This window comes from Oryx dammah, unplaced genomic scaffold (assembly GCF_014754425.2).
Source record: "Oryx dammah isolate SB20612 unplaced genomic scaffold, SCBI_Odam_1.1 HiC_scaffold_16, whole genome shotgun sequence".
Lineage (NCBI taxonomy): Eukaryota > Metazoa > Chordata > Mammalia > Artiodactyla > Bovidae > Oryx > Oryx dammah.
The window spans coordinates 58,686,975-58,700,241 of NW_024070200.1; positions in this window are offsets into that span (position 1 = coordinate 58,686,975).

Consider the following 13,267-nt stretch of genomic DNA (forward strand, 5'->3'; position numbering starts at 1 on the left):
ACAGCATGGCATGTAACACAAATAGATGTTTTGTTTTTAATAAAAGAATGAATAATTGACACTAAGAAATTCTGAAGTTTATGTATATCTTCACCTGCATTATGAGGCATACATACTACTTTAAAAACTTTCTTATTCGGGGATGCTTTAGTATATCAAAAGAGCAAGAGGGGCTGCAAAAACCAGAACTGCTTTAATTATTCAGCTTTCATTTTGTACTTGACATTTCAGATACCGGAAGTTTGTAGATGAATGACTACAGAACCTAACACAGCGAACTCCAATCCTGGGTCATAAATGGAGCCTCAGTTGGGCTTTGCACCATCACCTTTTAACACAGGGGATTGCATAGTGTAGATTTGGGTGGCTAAAATGCTTTCTACACACCGAATCTAAAATGTGAACAGTTATTCAACTGGAAAGAACTTCATTAAGTCAGTTTACAAAGGGTTGGTCCAGCTTTCCAATTGGTCTGCATGTAGACTTCTACAGGTTGAAGGTGAATTTCATTTGGGTTTCCTATGTAACCAACAAAGACAATGGCATGAAAAGAGTGCAGATATGTGAGTGGACACACTTCCCTGTGTCTCCCTGGTTTCTCACGATGTAGGCTGAAGTTTGGTGGTTTAGTTACCAAACAATGAGTAGGCTTCCAGGTTAGAGAAACCAAGAAACCAAGAAAGCAAAGACTCACCCACTGAAGGAGTCAAGACCAGGTCAGTATTGAAGACTCTACCCACACCAGACATGGGATTTCTTGGCTCAGACCTTGTTCTGTCCTGTTTTCTCTTCTTCCTCTGTTGCTGACTCTTGGCCTGGCTTTTTGCCAGATTTCCTTTATCGCCATGCTTCATTTTTGGCAAGAGAAATTGCAAAGAACATGTACATCTAATAATAATAATAATAAAAAGAACCCAAAAAAACCTCTCGCCATAGGACAGTGGGGGTCAACTTAAATTTTCTGTATCTGAGTGTTTTATCTGAAAAATAGGACTAAAAACATTCTCTTCTTTAAGACTTTTGGCTAATCGAAGAATATAATACACGTAAAAGGAACCCAGAGGCACTGGTAATCAGATATCATTCTTCCTATTATTATAATCAGTCATCCATAGTAAGGTGAATTTTGCTTCACTTTAACTGCTGACTGAGCTTCCAAGGCTGGAAGGGTGCCTGAGGACTCACCTGTAATAGGGAAGAAACTTTGTATTTTATTACAAGTTAATCACAAAAGGGATGTTGCCTGTATGTTTGCACATGTGTGCTCAGTTGTATCTGACTGTTTGCAGCCTCATGGACTGTAGCCCACCAGGCTCCTCTGTCCATGGGATTCTCCAGGCAAGAATACTGGAGTGGGGTAATGACCATTCCTGGGAATCCTGCTTCCCAGGTAATGAGCATTAAGTTAAAAAACCTTTGCTCAGCTCACAGAGAATAGCATCACCAGGCCTACCTGTGAACAGCTGCAGAGGGGAATAAATTAACCAATTGCCTCTGAAGGCTGACCAGGAATAGGGAATGTTTGACTTTACTCCCTGCCTTGTTAGTATAAAAGAAGCCTGAATTTTAACTCAGGCAAGGTAGTTATTTGGGGGCACTAGTTCACCATCTTCTCAGTTTGCTATCTTTCTGAATAAAGTTGTTATTCCTTGTCCCAACAGCTCGTCTTTTGATTTATTGGCCTGTTGTGGGCTTCCCTGGTGGCTCAGATGGTAAAGAATCTGCCTGCAATGCAGGAGACCTGGGTTTGATCCCTGGGTTAGGAAGATCTCTTTGAGAAGGGAATGGCTACTCACTCTAGTACTCTTCCCCGGAGAATTCCATGGACAGAGAAACCTGGTGGGCTATAGTCTGTGGAGTCACAAAGACTCAGACACAACTGAACGACTAACACTTTTCACTTTCACTTTTTGTGTGGCAAACAGTGTGAGCTTAGACGTGGATGCCACCTACCGCAGCAATCTACGTGGTAGGCTCAGCATTCCATTTTTGTCCAACAACAGTTGTTAACTATAGCCTACATTTTAAGCTATTAATTTCCTCTCCTTCATTGCTGGACTCTTTTCCTTTGGCTTTTATTAAAATGATGACAAAAACGAATAGTATTGTATATTGTACAAAGCAGCTTTACGTACAGTATCTCTTCTGCTAGTGCAACAGCCTGCGATATCATTATTCTCATTTCATAGATGGAAAACTGAAGCTGAGTGATAACAGGAAAATTGCCCGCATAATTCAGAAGGTAGTGTTGGACTATTAGGATTTCACCATGCCACTGTTGACTGCTCTTCTGTGTTTTAGTGTTTTGAGGTTGGTTGGTTTTACATGACAGGATAAGTGAGCAAAGGATCATTGACATAAAAAGAGTAAGATTTGAGTATGGAAAAAGCAGAATGTGTACAGAGAGTTGGGATCTACAGAAACAATCTATAAAACTGAAAGGACTTATTTGGCCTTGAAATTCACAGGGGTATAACAGCTCCCCACCACCACCACCCCTGCCCCCAACACCTTTTGAATCTGTAACCTATGACTCTAGAATCCAAGTTCACCAATTTTCCCCCACCTTGATGCATTTCAACTTCTTTAATAAAGAAAGTTTCCTTTGAAAAGCAACCAGGGGTCTATACATAGAAAAATATGTGCCCAACATAATCCATGAAGAGAGGTAAACTTGAGTCCAAACGACTGCCCCTTTTTCCCACTGACTCTCTTTGATTACACTGGGGCAGCAGACATTTTTCAAAAGTCTTCCAGCTGAGTAAAATACTTGAAGGGTTAACGCATAATGACCAATTCTTTCATTGTAAGACCGACAACCATGTATCATAGAGGGCCATTTATCTGTGGCTTTCAAAAAATTTTAAATACATACTGTATCTGAATCCTCACACATATTATAAAAGCACTGAAATCAAAGAATCATGATTCATAACTGGCCTTTGATTTTTATATCCATGCATGTAAAAAAATAAAAGAAAGAGAGGGAAAACCAAACATGTGTGCTGCCTTTTAATAAAGATCATATTAAAAATTCAATAAATAGCAATATCTCTGATCTCTTAACAAAAGCTTCTGGTGTACAGGAAATTAAATGAAAAAAAAAAAACCTTGTTAATCCTTTTTGATTTCTGTACATTGTAGCTAGAAGCAGAATTCTTTAACTCACAGATTTCTCTCTCTCTTTTTTTTTCTTTTAAACATTAAAAAAAATCTTTTCTTACACCTATGTCTGGGCAACACTATAAATGCAGCTTGATTCTTGGAAACATATAAAAATAAAGGCGGGGGCTTGCAGGGTGGGGTAGCGGGCAAGAAGTTGTGTCATCGCCTCATCCTGGTGGCCTTGCAAGGGGGAAGCCACCTCGAACCAGGTGATAACCCACTAGACTTTATCTCGTCTTCTCCCGCCCTCCCTGAAGCCTGCCAACACTTCGGCTGGCTGTTAGGCATTTTAAATATCCCCCCTGAGCCCTAACCTCACCCCCTCTCTCTTCTTGTCAGCTGGAATGTCTCAGAGCTGTCAGAAGCTTGTTGCTTATTGATGTTTCCGTGTGTTTTATGTCTTTTCTGAGCTATGACAGGCCCTGACACAGCGCTGATTTCAATCACGCTGCTTCTGGAGAGGCCTAAGTTTTTAGCTGCACAATCCACGTCTCCAGCCTACTTCAGAGGCCCCAGTCTAATGAAAATGTTTCAGGAGGCCGAAATAAAGGCCCTGGGCTCAACAAACAGCAGCTGAGGAATTCACAAGCCTTGGAAAAAAAAGTGTGTCTGTGCGTATGCACACACACACACAGGCAAACACACGCACACCATGGTCCCCCCCACCTCCTTTTGTTATAAGAAAAGCAAGAACAGAAAGTGACCTCGGGAGCCAAAGCTTCTGACACTGAATCAAATCCCTTTAGACCTGAACTGACAGGCTAGGCCTGGCTTTAGATTACGTTATCACATCTTAGAACAGGCTTGTATGTACCTCAGGATTCCCTCCATATAAAGAGCTGGTGGTTTTACCCCTGCTGCCTAATAAGTCAAGTTCTGATGTCTTGTCGGGAATGAAAGCCTATCACACAGAGGGTAGGGCTAAAGGGGAGGGCGCAGGGAACAACCAGCAGAAATGAAAATAAAATGTGTGGTTGGTGGTGAACCCATTTCTGCTATTTACAAGGCTGGTCATGAGCAGATTAAAATATTAGGAAATCGCTCTTGGTAAATCGTATGTGATTTCCTGGAACTTATACAAACAACTCATTTTATACCATGTTGGTCCTATTTAAGCTAGACAAATGAGGGTCTGTGGAAACCAAAGGCATTTTTTTCGAGCTCAGATGTGATCAGCACATGTATTTGTAGGCCGCCACCATCAAACTCATTCCCAGATACTTGAGCATAGAATTCCGCATTTTGTGTATCTGTCTGGCAAGTTGGACAAACCTGAGCTAGTCAAGTGAAACTCTGTGCATCTGTTTCTCCAATCTGAGATTCTGTAGACCTATTTCTCAGAAGTAGGGCATTTTTTGTTATTGGGCTTCTTGACTTAAAGTCAAGCTGTTTGTTAACCCCAACCTCCTAATTTATCCTTTCTCCTCACCTTTCCCCTTGGTGATCTTAAATTTGTTTTCTAAGTCTGTGAGTCTGTTTCTGTTTTGTAAATAAATTCATTTGTATCACTGAATCAATCTGCTGTACATCTGAAACTAACACAATGTTGCAAATCAACTATACCCCACATAAAATAAAAACTTAAATTAAAAAAGTCAAGCTATTGATAAACAAGATCCTACCATATAGCACAGGGAAATATATTCACTATACTATAATAAACCATAATGGAAAAGAATATGAAAAAAATATATGTATATAAATGTATTAATATAGCCATTTGCTGTACATCAGAAACTAACATAACACTGCAAATCAACTATATTTCAATTAAAAAAATAAAAGTTATTGGCAGAGCTTCTAATAAAGTGACAAGGCTTCAATGATGAAGACTAAATTTAAAATTTCTCAGGGTCTACCATTCTGACTTTCTCCATGGCAAGGCACCCCTTGCTGGCCTGCGACGAATATTTATGATACATTAAGACATTCTAGTAGAGGAACACATTTAAATCAAAATATTACGCTAACAACATCTAGAATGAAAATATTTCTTGAAGGATAAATATCCAAAGTGAAACAGATGTTAATAAAGAATCTCAAAAAGATTTTGGTTTTGTTTGGATATGGACAAGGGGCTTCCCTGGTGGCTCAGATGATAAAGAATCTCTTTACAATGCAAGAGACCCGGGTTGAATCCCTAGGTCAGGAAGATCCCCTGGAGAAGGGAATGGCAACCCACTCCGCTCTTCTTGCCTGGAGAATCCAATGGACAGAGGAGCCTGGTGGGCTACAGCCCATGGGATCGCAAAGAGCCAGGCACGACTGAGCAACTAACCCTGGAAACATGCAGGAGGGCCAAGAATACAGACTTGAGGGCACAGGCTCCCAGATTCAGGCCTGATTCATTTGTGCTAATGTGCAAAAAGTGAGATTTTATATTCAAATATGGATTTGGAGCTCTTTGCAAAAAAAAAAAAAAAAAAATCAGCCAGTTTGGAAATGGCAACAATCAGTTGACTGAGTCACAGCCACCTCATTAGACTGGCCCTGTATTCTCCAGGGGCCACAACTGAACAACTCTTCCCCTCCCCTCTATATTTAGGGTCTGGTCGCTGCAGCATCTGATTTACAAACCCTAATTTGAAGTCAGGCAGTGCTGCGTTTGGATGTCAGCTCTTCTGCCTCCTGGCTGAGTCACTTCAGACAACTTACTTAACTGTCCTGGGTTTTCTTAATTCCAGAAGGTGAAGAATAGGTTCTACGTCAAATGCTATATTGATGACTGACATCACACATGCAAAATTCTTGACTCATTAAATAAAAAAACAATAAACCTTCAAAAAATGTGTTGCATCTTCCCATCTCTTCTTTGGAAGGAATAGAAATGTTATTACCCATGTGCCTGCTTGGTTTCCAAGTGAGTCTTTGCTGGGCTGAGTTAGAGTTTTCGTGGTTTTAGCTTAAAAAAAAAAAACAAAAACTCTCTGCCTCTCAGCCACGTTGAGTGAAAATTATCACTAAAAAAAGGGTTCCTCCACCTCCATTCCATTTTTTAAAAAATGTTATGATATTTTTAACAATATTAATATAATAACAGTAGCATGTGTTTATTGGGTTAGTCTGTATTTTATGACTTAGTATCGAATTTATGGCTTGTTTTTACCAGTACTGTCACTATTAATTTTTGTTCCCATTTTTTTCATCGGCTGGAATATTGTCATAGGACTATTGCCTGCCCGTGATAAGCAGTCTCTGCTATTATTATTTCAGGTCTGCTTATCAACAGTCAACACATCTCCCCAAATTATTTTTTTTAGAACAACTATGTTATCAATTTAACGCTTTGGTCACCAAAGGGCCCCTTCCTTGCAGCCACTCGGGAGAATTCTGGCATGCTAGGCTCTAGAGTCAGAGAATTAGGGGAGCGGTCAGAAAAAGAGCTGTCACTGCGAGAATACCATGGGGCATAGAGATTGTTTTCACAATATGACTTTAAGATAGGGATGCATCCTGGTCTCGACTCTTGACCTAGCCCAGGCAAACTGCAGTCGGGAGCCAGGGCCACTCGTGACCCTTGGAGGGGCTGGTTGAGAGAGAAGCACCGTCTGGGAACTCCCAGGGATCAGGGGCTTGCCAGGCTCTCTGAATACGACTGCCAATTTGGCCTGGTCTCAGCTGACTGCATGCCCAGGAGGGAGGGGACGGCAGTAATAAAGCAGTTTAGTGGAGAAAGATATTGCTTCAAGCTCCCAAGGCTTCTAGTCTATTTAATGACAACATTATTCACTCACACATCCATACACACACACGCGCACGCACACACACACACAGACACCCACACACACGTGAATGCTCACATGATAATCAGAATACATACAGTCTTTGGGGCAGAGAATGATTGATGGCCAAATTGGAATGGTTGCAGTTGAAAGCTAAGATTCAGATGATCCCAGGAGTGATAGAACTCTTTAGAGTTTTTCTTTTGTAATAAAATCTTGGGGGAACATTGGTAGCATCACCCCAACAGGCTGCATTTGAACTGAGGCCTGGGGTACACTGTCAGCCCCCTACGACTGGTTATCTCTGGCAGCTCTCCCAGGACCTCGTGCTTTAATTGCGGGGGCACAGTTGGTTCTTGATGGTGATCTAAGGGGTCCAGGTCTAAGAATCTTTGAAACTTTTCAGAGACGATACTGCTCACATAATCCAAGTTCACGTTTATATGTATACAATATGTGACAAGATATACGTGTATGTCATGTCAGGATATTATTTTAAAATTACTTTTCCTCTATTAAAATTTGCCACTGTAAAACAGTCATGTTCTTAAAAAAAAAAAAAAAAACTACAATTCTGAAAATTCATAGGAGAGAAAACTCCCTAATGGCTAGGGAGAATTTTACGTTTTTTATGGGTGACTCAGATAGTAAAGAATCTGCTTGCAATGCAGGAGACCCAGGTTCAGTTCCTGGGTTGGGAAGATCCCCTGGAGGAGGAAATGGAAACCCACGCCAGTATTCTTGCCTGGAGAGTCCCATGGATGGAGGAGTCTGGGGCCACAATGCACAGGGTTGCAAAGAGTGGGACACGACTGAGTGAGTGACACTTCATTTGAAGAGCAAATATCAAAACCACATTTTACCATTATAGTGAGAAAGATGCTTTATAATGAACAGGAAGAAGCAAATTTTACTTAATGCAGTAAGAGAAGAAACATTTACCAAGTGCTTAGATTGTTCAAGCATCTCTTTGTGAAATCCTCAGAACCACCCGGAGAGGAAGAGGAATCATTGTTCCCACCTTACGGAGGAGAATACTGAGGTTAGCATGTCCAAAGCCACACAGTTGGCATATGAGAGAGCTAAGGGTTTAATTCAGACTTTCAAGTGTTCTGTCTCTAGTTTTATTATGCTTCGTAAGTCCACTGTTTGAATTAATTTAATAAATGCTGAGATCATTTCTAGCAAGTTTTTTTTTTTTTAATTTAAGCACCTGGAGCTACCTTAAATATTTTATACACAGTTCTAATAGAAGTGCATTTTTTAAAAATAAAAATAACGGTACCTTTTAACAATACACAGGAAAACCATAATAGATTTTTTTGTAAAGATGTCCCTGCAACTTGATTGTTTCGGAGTCTCCAGGACAGGTAAGGAAAGTAAAACCATTTCTAATCCATTTAACCAGAGGGATTGTTTCTCTTCACATTTTCTAGAAATTGAGATTCAAGTTTAAAGGTTTGATCTACAAATTTTTAAGGGAGATAATTCAGTCTTTCCTCTTTTGTTAAAGTAACGGCATCTACAATTGACTAATTACAGGGAGAATTGGGCATTCCATGAAGATTAAGGGCAAGCAGCTAATTACACCCACAAGTGGCTAACAGCAGCTACAATTAGCTGTTTATAGGCGCAATTATTGGTGTAGCCAATTTTGTACCCCAAAATAATTACAGGTGCAAAATCTCACATGCCATTAGAAATGTTCTCTTTCAGAATGCTGGCCCTGTAGATGTAGATTTCTCCATTTATTCTCCTGGATAGAAAAATAACCAGAAATTTAAAATTTAAGGTGCCAACATGGTATCAACTATAAAACTATGTTTAATAAATTTATTTTTATGCTTGAAACCTGTAAATTTACTTCATATGCTCCATTAATACTTTAAGCATTAGAGAAATACAGAAATAAAGAAAACTTAAAGGGGTAAGTTTTATTTCTACTTTGTGAGAATAGTTCACTAATTAGTTTAAAAATATTTAAAAAGATGTTTTGAAGTAAGATCAAACTGCAACATATACTAAAATTATTGTTATTGTTCCAATTTCTGTATTTATTCCTTGACCTTGAGGCAGCATTCATTCGTGGACGCGATGATTATTTCTGGAATTCCTAACATATTTTAGTATATTCTGGATGTGTGAACTTGGAATGTTTCGAGTGTGTGTGCTCATTGCTTAGTCCTGTCTGTTTCGCGATGCCATGGATTTATCCTGTCAGGTTCCTCTGTTCATGGGATTCTCCAGGCAAGAATACGGGAGTGTGTAGCCACGTTCTTCTCCACGGGATCTTCCCGACCCAGAGGCTGAACTCATCTCTTGCGTCTTCTGCATCGGTAGGCAGATTCTTTACCACTGAGCCACCTGGAAAGCAAAATGAAGGTACCCATGGGTAATTCTCAACCTTCCCAACTTCCTTGAAGTTTGTTTCCTGCTCTGGGCAGCCTGGAAATACAGCTATGATCAGAGTTTCTTTTTTGGCTCAGATTCGAAGCCAGTGACAGTTATCTTCATATCTCTCCCCAAATAAACAAATGTATACTGCCATCCCCAGACAAACAACAAACTGTAGAGAAACAGTAAAAAATCATTACTGGATTTTTGAAGTTTCCTTTTTGGTTTCTGAATTATAAAATAACATGATTTAGAAAACTCCAATGGCTGTATTTAAATCTTTTTATATAAACCAGGAGTTTCTTACTTAAAAAACCAAAGTATTAAGTATTAGTCACTGCTCAGTCGTGTCCACCTTTTTGCAACCCCATGGATTGTAGCCCGCCAGGTTCCTCTGTCCATGGGGTTCTCTAGACAAAAATACTGGAATGGGTTGCCATTTCCTCCTCCAGGGGACCTTCCCAACTGTACATAAAGGAGACTTCAAAAGCAAACATATTTCAAATATGCCATGGAATGCTGGAAAAAATGAACTTTGTAAACCAGAATAGTCCATAAATTAATTTTCTATTCACCAAAGAGCACGGAGAAGGAAATGGCAACCCACTCCAGTATTCTTGCCTGAGGAATCCCATGAACAGAGGAGCCTGGTGGGCTACTGCTCATGGGGTCACAAAGAGTTGGACACGACTGAGTATTAAGAACAAGGAAAGAGCACACAGATTATAATATTACTAATGCACGTTTAAAAAACAAACAACTACTATCTGGTTATCATGTTGTTCCATTGTGGAGTATTTCAGTAATTATTTCCTTGGAACCACAGTGCAGACATTAAACAGTCTATTCTGAGTCAATCACGAGGCATTATTTTAAAACTGGAATGCCCTCTGGTTTTGTTTCAAAAGTCAAGCTTGGAAACATGCAACTTACTAAGATTCTGATTTATTTTTATTTTTTAATATTTATTTTTATTTGTTTATGTATTTGGCTACTCTGGATCTTAGTTGCAACATGTGAACTCTGAATTGCAGCATGCTGGGATTTAGTTCCCTGACCGTGGATCAAACCCAGGTCCCCTCCTTTGGGAGCATGTGGTCTTAGCCACTGGACCACCACGGAAGCCCCCTGATTTATTTCTTCATGACTCTGTGTTTCCAGAAATCAATTAAATTCATGAAAAATTCCAGATCCTCTTGTTTGAATCGCCTAGAGAAACATATGCTTGATCAGTAAATGGGGTTATTTGCAGTGAACAGGGAATTTAGGGTAAAAGAATAGGGTGCTTGGTCTGGGTGGAAGCACACAGCCATGACCTGATGGAGATGTTGAGTCCTGTCTCTCTCATCTCTCTCTCTGACCTCCAGGATCAGTAAGGTCTCTTTCTGGAGGCTTGGGTTTGAGACTTGGGTTTGAGTCCAGCTCTACGTCTTATTAGCTATATGGCCTCTTGTAAGTTCCTCAGCCTCTTGGAAACTCAAGTTTCCTTATCAATAAAACCCATAAAATAGGGATTACAATTCCTTCCCCATAGGTCTGCTCTTAGAAGTGAAATAAATTAGTGAAAGTGAAAAAGATAGTAGCCCAGTCATGTCTGTCTCTTTGCAACCACATGGTCTATATCCCGCCAGGCTCCTTGGTCCATGGGATTCTCCAGGTAAGAATGCTGGAGTGGTTTGCCATTCCCTTCTCCAGGGGATCTTCCTGATCCAGAGATTGAACCCAGGTCTCCTGTATTATGACATTCTTAAATAAGAAGGATAAATGTCATTATCTCCAATGCTTCCCACGTTGCTCAGTGGGTGAAGAATCTGTCTGCAGTGCAGCAGACACAGGAGATGTGGGTTTGATCCCTGGGTTGGGACGATCCCCTGGAGGAGGAAATGCAACCCACTTCAGTATTCTTGCCTGGAGAATGCCATGGACAGTGGTGTATGGAGAGCTACAGCCCATATGGTTGCAAGGAGTTGGACACAACTGGGCACTCACAATCTAAGAAAATGAAAGTAATAAACACCCTAAAGTTCCCCTAGACTCATTTTCTCTCTTTACAAAACGTTATTCCTTAGAGCTAGCCCTACTTGTGGCAACCCACTCCAGTACTCTTGCCTGGAAAATCCCATGGACGGAGGAGCCTCGTAGGCTGCAGTCCATGGGGTTGCAAAGAGTCAGACACGACTGAGCGACTTAACTTTCACTTTTCACTTTCATGCATTGGAGAAGGAAATGGCAACCCACTCCAGTGTTCTTGCCTGGAGAGTCCCAGGGACAGGGGAGCCTGGTGGGCTGCCGTCTATGGGGTTGCACAGAGTCGGACACGACTGAAGTAACTTAGCAGCAGCAGCCCTACTTGCATCACTATAAATTAGTTCACTCATTCCTTCTTTGAATTCCTTCATTAATTTAGTGGGGGGGGGAACAGTATCTATTACTTACAACCCTTACTGTATGCTAGGTGCTCTTGTAAACCCCTTACGTATGTTAATCTTTATGACCACACGTGTGATAGATGCTCTTATGAGGCCCATTTTACAGATGTGAAAACTGAGTCACAGAGAAGTTAAGGAATTTGGATAATTTCACACAGCTAGAAAGTGGTAGACCCAGGATCTGAACCCAGTAGTCTGAAGATATATCATCTCCTATGTCTAGAGTGCTCAGGGGTAGGTCCAGACATAGATACACAAAATCCAGACAAAGAGAAGAAGTGTCTCAGAATCTTTCTCTTTGTTAGAGAAAGGGCATAGCAGGTCTGTCCAATGGGAAGATGTCCTCGTTGTGAAAGCTGACCTTTCCAAGCACGATAATCAATCACCACACCTCTTTGTCGTCAACTTGTCACCTGTCTTTCAGGCAGACTGCACTCCCTGAGGCTTCTTTCTGCCTGTTGGCTTCTGCACACCAGTTTCTGGTGCTCAATAAACACTTGGGGAGTGATAGAAACCACGCCGAGATCAAACACACCTTATCCTCTCCAGAGGTTAGCAAAGCCCCTTGTTCTCCAGCAGAGCGGAACACGCCGGCTCTACTGGAGCTACGTGTGAGATCTACACAGGAATAAGAAGTCTGTAATACACAGCACACTGCCTAGTTCACTCTAGAAGCACCCTCACTGCATGTTTAATTAATTTAAAGCAGTGTTCACTTTGAGAGGGAGCTCTGTGTCTGTATTGCAAAGAGTGTTTCAGAAGAGAAGGAAAACTTCACTGGATTCTTTTCCCGAAGCAAAACTATGAATGCAAATTGTAGCATCTGTTTCACATCTTTGTTAACAGTTGGTGTACTAATAGAGAGAATGACTAGGGAGAAGGCAGGACCTCAGACAGGACTCCCTTCTTAAGTGGAATTCCCAGCATGGCATTTGGTATGGCTGGGTCAGGCTCCGCGCACGTTTCTCACTCCCGCTTTTGTGGAGAGCATCATGTGATTTTGAACAAGGTTGGGTTATATGTGTCATGTTTCCCCACATTAAATGAACCTTGAATGTAACAGAAACACATCAGGTTTGAAATCTTTTTTTTTTTTGAGAACGTAAAGCTTAGTGACTTTCAGAATCAGATTTGGGACTACAGCCAGAAAACATTGGATTGAAGAATCAGAAGGATTAAGCCATCACAACAGAAGCCACTTACGGGAAATTCAGCAAACATTTCACAGCCTTCAAAACAGTGGGATCATCATATGAAGCTGGAAACCTTTAAAATTTTAACTTTTAGGTAGTGATGACTTCAAATGAATATCTGGCCTAAGGAGAGACAAGAACAGGCGTGAATTTATTTACACTCTGGAGCTCTTAGGACCACCAATTAACTATTACTTACTAGCAAACTAGGGTGTTTATTTGCATTATAGCAGACCATAAAACTGAAAATATTGACTTGAAAACTAAATTTCGTATTTATCAGTAACACAAGATCAATACTGGGCTTCCCTGGTAACTCAGCTGGTAAAGAACATGTCTGCAACACAGCAGACCCCCCAATTCA